Source organism: Portunus trituberculatus, chromosome 45, assembly GCF_017591435.1.
Source record: "Portunus trituberculatus isolate SZX2019 chromosome 45, ASM1759143v1, whole genome shotgun sequence".
NCBI classification, from domain to species: domain Eukaryota; kingdom Metazoa; phylum Arthropoda; class Malacostraca; order Decapoda; family Portunidae; genus Portunus; species Portunus trituberculatus.
Window position 1 is genome coordinate 12,977,769 of NC_059299.1, and position 9,573 is coordinate 12,987,341.

The following is a 9,573-nucleotide window of genomic DNA, read 5'->3' on the forward strand; positions in this document are numbered from 1 at the left end:
CATGTGTTTCATTTATTGTTTCTCTCTTTCTCTGTTTGTGTGTGTTTACAGGAGACATGCAAATGCAGTGGTTCTCAACCTTTTTCTGTCCATTCCCCCTTATATATATATATATATATATATATATATATATATATATATATATATATATATATATATATATATATATATATAGATAGATAGATAGATAGATAGATAGATAGATAGATAGATAGATAGATAGATAAGGGAAAGGGGGGAATGGGAGACTGTCAAAACTACAGAAGCATTTCGCTCAAAAACCACATATCAAAAACATGAGAGTTGAGAAAAGAGCAAGAGAAATTGTCGAACCTCAGCTGGGGGAGGAACGATATGGGTAGCGGCAAAACAAGCACAACTGATCTCATCTTTGCATTCAGAATTGATTATCGAAAAGTCGTGGGGGTATAATAACCTGGCATATGTTGCTTTCATAGATTTAAGAAAAGCATTTGACTCAGTCCCAAGACCAAGTCTATGGAAATGTATTGAGGTAGAGTATGGTATCAGGAAGGTTGAAGCGACCATTGATGAGTTTTTATGAGCCATGTGTTTACAAAGTCGGAACAGGATACCAGAATGAAAGGTGGTTCGAAGCGCATTCAGGGTTGAAGCTGGGTAGCATAACATCCCCACTACTCTTGATTGCCTATGTGGATATGGTGACAGCACACTTCAGAGAGAATACCAACCTCGGAGGAGAATATGACATAATGTTGTATGCGAATGATATAGCTGTGTGGAGTGATGAGAAGCAAGATTTAGAGGAGGCTCTAATAATACAGAATTGATCATGGATGACAGTAGGATTGACCATGAATATAGAAAAGACAGAAATATTGAGAATTAGTAGAAATGATGAAGGACGAAATAAATGTGATCATTCAAGATAAGTCAGTGAGAAATGTGAATGAAGTAAATTACCTTGGAAGCTTGTTTTCAACAGAAGGGAACAATAAGCCAGCAATAACAGATATGATTAAGAGATACAACAAAAATGTAGGTCTGCTACATCCTCTACTAAAAGACATAAATATATCTTTAAGATCGAAGAAAATAATATCTGAAAGTACATATAATTAACACCGATCTTAATGAACGGAGCGGATAACTACAGAAGAAAGAAGCAGGATCCAAGCAACTAAAATGAAAACACTAAGGACAATGGTTAATAGAACAAGAATAAATAAAATAAGAAATGCAGCAATACGAGAAAACACTGGAATAGTATCAGTACAGAATAAAATTGATGCAGCGCAGTTAAGATGAGTAGGACACCTTGAGCGAAGTACATAGAGTGGCGAGAAGATGGGAGTGGAGATCCAAATGGTGTGAGACCAAAACCAAAAGGACGACCAAGGAAGAGATGGATCGACAGTGTGGAGGAAATACTTGAAAGACATCACATGCCTTCGTGAGAGTCGCTGAGGGAGGAAGGATCGAGTTTTTGACGACAGAAGAGAATAGAGAAGGAGGCTGGCTCCACTGATAGAGTAGTAACTCTCTGGGAGCTGAAGAAATATATATATATATATATATATATATATATATATATATATATATATATATATATATATATATATATATATATATATATATATACATAATTTGTAGCAGCCAACCATGGACCCCAGATTGAAAACCAATGGATTAACGGTTACAAAATCTAGGAAAAGAAAGAATTAAAGACAACTACCTGATATTTGGCCCTGTGAATACTGACATCTCATCCCTGTCTCTGTCGTACTTTACACACCAGCACCACATGCCTCACTGTCTCATCTCCCATACAACGCATTTGGCACACTTTGCTGTTGGACTCTGACCATCTGCTGTAATTCTTAGCAGTGTTGCCACTCGAGATTTTCGGAAATCACTAGATACACACTTGATTTTCCACAAGAATGAAAACAAAATTCACAAGCTTCAGGTATTTGATGCTAATTTGCCTAATCAATATACAAAATCAGTGTTTTACTCACCGATGATGACACTATTGACGGAAAAATTGCATGGAGAGGTCATCATCATCATCGCTGTCAACATTCCTTGAATGTAGAGTTGCTAGATTCATCTTTTCTCTCATCTCCTTCCGCCGACTCACGTATCGCTGGTGTCATTTCCCGCTTTTTACGTCATTAATTAGTGATTTTGACGGCTCCCAGTCTTGCCTTGAAATGGATTGTTTTGCTAGGATGCGATAAGCAGTTGTAGCAACATGCAGTCTGTTAGTCTGGTTTGTTTTAATCATATTGAGATGGGAAAATATTCTTTCTACTGAGGCTGATGAATGGGGCAATGCGAGAAGATTGCACATGAATTTTGATAAGAGGCCAAATTTACACATATATATCATTACCATCTTTCACTTTTTTTTTTAATTTCACTCCAAAATGTTTTTGTTTGCTTACTAATTTTTTCTAAGGCTGATCTTGTGTATAGCAAGTCCCTCCACTGATCTTGTAGTTGATCTACAGTAGATCTTCCTCTTTCACCAGCATTGGAAAGTGCACTGCCAGCTTTGATAGATTACTTCTAATATGATATTAAGATGTAATTATTACTAATTGTAGTAGTGGTAGATGTAAAAGTATGTTACTGTCTTGACTGTCTGATTTGTACTGTGGAAATTAGCAAAATTTACAAGATTTCCGAATTTCTCAAAAAAATTCACAAGTTCACATGGTTTTACCAAAATTCACAAGATCTTGTGAAAATTCACAAGGAGTGGCAACACTGATTCTTAGCATTCCCATCCACACACTTTATCCTCACGCGGAAGAAATCATTACAGGCTTCCCTCACACCACATTTTTTTTTTTTTGGATATACTATTCAAGACCACTGACCACTTTTTTTTTTTTATTCTATAACATTCGGTTTCACGTTTTACTTTATTTTTTTTTTATTAATTTATGTATGTATGTATATGTGTGTGTGTGTGTGTATATATATATATATATATATATATATATATATATATATATATATATATATATATATATATATATATATATATATATATATATATATATGTTACGTACCCGTGTACCGCTGTACCTGCCACACTCGGCACCACACTCACGGGCACCCCCACTGCTCACTCTGCTAGGCACTCCACCGCCGATCCTGCAGTGACGCGACGAGGGAGAAGGTGGTATTACCGAGAAGGTACAGAGGTACTTACTGGCGTGGTCCGGCGTGACCTCAGCGCCAGAAGCTAAGGAATGCAGACACCCGTACTATGGCCGAAGGTGTTCCAACGGCAGGATGAGGGGGAGAGACAGGTGGCGTCACCTTAACCTTTATTTCCTCACAGCTTATCACACACGGTAACACTACCGTCTCGCTAGCACAGTTACGCTACTACACAGATGCCACAGTTGCAAACACAGTAACACAGTCCAGGGTATCAGCGGGGCAGGGAACAGGCACAAGTGAGCGTGAGCACGCTACCGTAGGGTCGGGAGGCAGGCCGGAGACTTCCCGCCGAATCAGCTGATCCAGCGGGGGTAAACACAGCGTCCATCAGTGCCTCCATCAACACCCCAAAATCCACATACACAAAAATAAGCAAACATGCAACATTGGTTCCAACAGTAAAGAAAATAAACAGATATGCAACACTGCCACCCCTCTTCTAAGTCAGACGACCCGTCTGCCTTATACTAACATTACATCAAGGCACTTATAAAATAACACTAAACACAAAGAAAGCTACACACTAGTGTCACTGTCACTAAAACAATAATCTCTAGCCCATGTAGGCGGACGGCGGAATCGCCTGGGGCGCACAAGGGGTGAAGAAGCCCCTACCACAATTTGAGTGTCACTGTCGCCCCCATCATGGTCACTGTCACTTCCATTGTCCTCAGGAGCCGATTCAGGAGCTAACTCAGCTAGGGATGGTTCACTTGGGTGGGCCATATCATTGTCGTGGGCCACCTCATCACCATGCGACTCATCCCACGAGAACTCGCCAGGCGATCCACATGGACCACACGTTGATACCGACCGTCACCTGGGCTGATGCGGTAGGTTACATCAGAGGGCCTCCATGATGGTATAAGGTCCATCCCAAGGGCTTTGCAACTTTGGAGACAACCCTTGCTTCTGGCGAGGATTGTGAAGCCACACCAACTCCCCCGGGAGGTAGCTAGCATCACGCACCCGCTGCTGGTATCTCCGCCACATTGCCTGACCAGCGAGGTGGAGGCTATCACTCATCCTCCGGCGAGTGTCATCCAGGCGACGCTGAAGTGCTTCTGCATAGCCTGTCTCCACCGTAGGCAGATCCTCGTCAGGAGGCCTCCCAGTTGCTAGGTCTACCGGTAGGCGCATCTCCCGGCCAAACATGAGACGAGCTGGCATGTACCCGGTGGCCTCATGCTCAGCGGAGCGATAGGCCATCAGGAGGTAGGGCAGCCACACGTCCCAGTCCTGTTGGCTGGCCCCACAATACTTTGCTAGCTCATCTGCCAGGGTATGGTTAAATCTCTTAACCATGCCGTCACTCTGGGGTCTAAGGGGTGTAGTTCGGGTCTTGTGGATGCCAAGCAGGCCACAACATTCACTGAAGACTCTGGACTCGAACTCACGTCCCTGATCTGAATGTAGCTCGCCTGGGATCCCAAACCTGGTGACAAACTGGGTGGCTAACACCTCAGCCACTGTTCCTGCCTTATGGTCGGGGAGGGCGTACGCCTCTGGCCACTTCGTGAAGTAATCCATAATGACGCAGATGAACTGGTTGCCTCTTGGAGTGCGGGGAAGGGGACCAGATATGTCCACCGCAACCCTCTCCATGGGTGCTCCTGCTTGGTATAACTGGAGGGATGCGCGCGTCCGGCGGGCAGGGCCTTTCTTTGCCGCACAGGTGTGGCAGGTGCGACACCACTCCATCACATCCCTGGTGGCCACTAGTGTTTCCTGCATGCACCTCTCGTAGCATGTCCTCCCGCAGAGCACGTGGTGTCACCACCAGCCATCTATGTTCTTCCTTAATGGCATCCACCCAGCGCCGTTGCAGCACACCCGCCTCCATCCGCAGCAAAGCCCACTGCTCCACGAGACATTTAGTGACAGGGCTTTCAGGTGCCACTTCCTCCCAACAAGGACTCGTAGTGCTCGCCTCCAGCCAGCGTATCACAGGGGCAAGGTCGGGATCCTCTCGCTGTGCCTTCCTCCAGTGATCCTGTGCCTCAACTGCCCTATCGTGGACTTGCAGCTGGTGGCACACCGCGTCAGGTTTTCTTTTAGTACAATGGGTACAACCAGACTCACACGGGCGGCAACTCAAGACTATCTGCGTTATTGTGCACCCTCCCTGGTCGGGGCTCCACATGATAGTTGTACTGCTCTAGTCGTCCCAGCCACCGTGCCAACTGCCCCTCTGGCTAGGGGTGTGGCCAGATGGCATTTTATTCCACGTGGGGCCCCACGGGTGTTGTTGGCTGGGTAGCGGGCCCTGCGCCCAGCCCGGCAGTGTTTCCCACCTGTGCAACAGTCTTAGGCTGTTGGCAGGCGCTGGACATGTGGCCCAGCTCTCCACACCTCCAGCAGCAGGGTTGGAAGGTAGGGCGGTGCAGTTCATCCAGTGAACGCGACTTCCTCCCCAGCCTGCACTGGTGCTGTTTGTGGCCTGTCTTGCCACATCCCCAGCACATACCCCTAAAACCATCAGGGCTTACCTTCCTCTGCGTAGCTAGCTTCCTGGTCTGTGTGCGGCGGGCACGAATACCTCGGCGGGGAGGAGGATCAATGAGGTGATAGGGAGGCTCAGCAATGTCACCCGTTGTCCGGAGAAAGGCCTCAAACTCTAGGGCTCGTGCTAGTGCCACCTGCACGTCCTCTGGGTGGGCCTGCTTCACATACAGCTGGAGCTCTCTATCCCGCAGTGCATCCACGAAGTGGTCACGTGCCAACACTGTCACCATGTCCTCGGCGGCTGCAGGATAAGCACGGCGGACCAAAGTTTCCAGGTCCTGAGCCAGCTGGGGAAGAGGCTCGCCCACGGCCCGCACTCTTGCCTTAAGGCGTGCCCGGTACACTTCTGTCTGTTGGTGGTGGCCAAATCTCTTCTGAAGTGCTCCCACCACACTAGTGTAGGATGTTCGCTGTACCGGGGTTAGGTGGGCCAGCACCTCCAACGCTGCCCCACGCAGGCTGGACACTAACTGCAGGGCACGCTTGTCTTCATCCCATGCTTGAGCATTCGCCAGGAGCTCGAATTGGGCCAAATAGGACTCCCAGGCCACCTTCCCGTCAAACTCCGAGGGCTTCCTCCTACTTGGCTGGTCCTGACGGGATGTTGGGGGGTGGCGTGGGGAAGTGGCGGTGGCATGCGGTGAAAAGCTGGGTGGCGGCCCGGAGATCTTCGGCGAGAACCCGTGCAGCGAGGTGGTGAGGGAGAATGAGAGAGGGGGCTGTGGGGTGGTGAGATAGGTGGATACCCCTGCACGCTAAAGGCTGGGGCCGACGCCACACTATCACGTCTGGGACAGTAAGGACGGAGATCACAGTGCTCGACCCGTCCACACACGTCTGCCTCAGCTGCTCCCATCCCCGAGTGCAGTGTTGCCAGCTCGGCTCTGCATCCCTCCACCTCCCTCCTAACAGCATCCATAGCCGTCACGGTCTCCCTCCTGACGGTTTCTATTTTTTGCTGCAGCTCTTCCTTCACGGCAGCACATTGCTCCTCAGTGTACCGCTGGGCTTCCAGGCGAACGGCGTGCAAACCCTCCTGCACTGCGGTCCTCACCTCCACAACGCGTTCCTCACTGCCCACTGATCTGCCCTGCGTGCTGTTTCACGTGCCTGCTCTGCCTGTGTGTCAGTCTTACCCATCATAATGGCAAGAAGAGTCATCACGTCTGGCTTCTGTTCACTGTCCCCACTACCATCAACAGGTAATGACGCCGCTCTCTCACTGTCCCCACTGCCATCATCCCCCCGGGCTGAGTTTCTTAGAGGGTTCCGGAACGCCCCGGAAACCCGGGCCACCCGGAGCGCGCTCTTCAACGCTTTTGGGCGCCTTCCGCTGCGTGGGGGGCTCATGTAAACAAACCTGTGCGGGCATTTTCGACGAAATGGCTCACGCATTGTCTCCTCCTGAATTAAATCGTTTACAACTCGCTGTTCTTCTCGACGAGTTTCTTGCTGGAGGGGAAGAATTGCAAGCTGCTATAATGATAGCCCAAGAAAACAATAACTTGATTGAAATGGCCCTAGAAGAGCAAGAAAGACATCAAGAACCAGCTAGAATTGAGGAATATGTGGAGCAAGTCGTTCCATTCTATAGTAACCAAGAGTTCAAAGCACACTTCAGGATGGCACTTGTAGCTATCTACTTGGGCAGCCATCTTTGTTGACATTGTGCGTCACAGCCACAAAGCGCTCCACCTCGCGAGCTTGGACGGCCCAAAAGGTTCCGGACTGGCAGCCCGGGCGGCCCAACCCGCGTTTCTTAGGGGTCCGGGCGACCCGGGGCGTTCCGGAACCCTCTAAGAAACTCAGCCCAGACCACTGTACCTGCCACACTCGGCACCACACTCACGGGCACCCCCACTGCTCACTCTGCTAGGCACTTCACCGCCGATCCTGCAGTGACGCGACGAGGGAGAAGGTGGTACTACCGAGAAGGTACAGAGGTATTTACTGACGTGGTCCGGCGTGAGCTCAGCGCCCGAGGCTAAGGAATGCAGACACCCGTACTATGGCCGGAGGTGTTCCAACGGCAGGATGAGGGGGAGAGACAGGCGGTGTCACCTTAACCTTTATTTCCTCACAGTTTATCACACACGGTAACACTACCGTCTCGCTAGCACAGTTCCGCTACTACACAGATGCCACAGTTGCAAACACAGTAACACAGTCCAGGGTATCAGCGGGGCAGGGAACAGACACAAGTGAGCGTGAGCACGCTACCGTAGCGTCGGGAGGCAGGCCGGAGACTTCCCGCCGAATCAGCTGATCCAGCGCGGGTAAACACAGCATCCATCAGTGCCCCCCATCAACACCCCAAAATCCACATGCACAAAAATAAGCAAACATGCAATACTGGTTCCACTAGTAAAGAAAATAAACAGATATGCAACAATATATATATATATATATATATATATATATATATATATATATATATATATATATATATATATATATATATTGTGAGGGGCACCGTCTTAATCTTCTTTAATTTATTATTTCATTATGTGCCTATTATATGGCGGCCACCCAGTGCGGGCCCCTCGAGCTGTTCTGCTGAGCAGACAACCCACCTCCCTCTTCTCGCTTCTCGTTGCAAGCGGGAGTCAGTACCAAGGTAGTCTTCAGCTGAGGTGGACACGGACGCTCGTGGTTCTGGCACAGGGTAGGGAGATTCGCGTGGCTGGTCTGCTCTAGGTGCTCACTAGTCATCGGTCTGGGAGTTGTGCCCTCCTGTTTGAGTAGCTGGCTTGTTACGTGTAGACCGTGGCTGTAGAGCAATGGGCTTGTCCTGAGAGAAGCGTGGCAAGTTGGTTGCACTTCTCGGGTGTTCGTCCACTCGTGGTGGCGGCGCGGAGAGACACGTTTCTGTCTCGTCTTGTTGTTGATGGTGGCTGTAGTCACCAGTGGGGTTTGGTGGGCGGCTGTGTGCCCCCATCATCTTTGTATAGCTTCAGTGGTATACTGTATTGTAGTGGTTGTAGCCACACACGCTAGTGAAGGCTGAGAGGCTTCATGCTGTCGGCCAGGTGTGCGTAGTTCTCGTCTTGTTTGTGACGAGTATCTGGACTCATTTTTGTAGTAGTCGTAGGCTAGGGGAGTCAGTCTGACAGGTGTTAGGAAGCACTTGTCGTAGTAGGATAGTATAGTAATATACTGCGTGTGTTGTCCCAGTCTGTGATTTATCACAGTCTGTGGCCAAGGCGTGTGGAGAGGCATTAATACCTCATAGAGAAGTGGGTGGAATTGTCCTTGTGGGCGGTTTCTCTAGGAGGTATTAAGGCCTCGCCCTGTTACACATAACACATAACACATTTATAAATTCTACTTGGTTGGGTACAGGAGGAGGAGTTGCTAAGGAGATTCCCTTACAGTGGGGGAAGTTATATACTATTGGCGGCCTTTAAAGAACCTGAGTGTTACGGCTGCTGTGATTTATAGTAGTGGGGGCCCTGTGGAGTGTTATATTCCCCACTAATTGTACAGTAATAAACTGGCGATCGTGCCAGACTAATATAATCCTCAGTGAGCAGCAGCAGATAGTCACAGCTAGAGTGGCGTACGTAACAATATATATATATATATATATATATATATATATATATATATATATATATATATATATATATATATATCCTACTATAGTCACTCGATCAATTTTTCTCAGTCTTTCTCCAGTCACACTCAATAATGTCTTCCTTCAAATTTCTGAAAGCCCCAACTAGCCTTTATGCCATTGTCATACTGAGTCCCGACACCATGCTACGAACACATGCACTACTGAACGAAAGTTTTATAAATACGAGCCCTGATGCTTAATCCTGCCGCCTCCGTGTGGACCTTTTG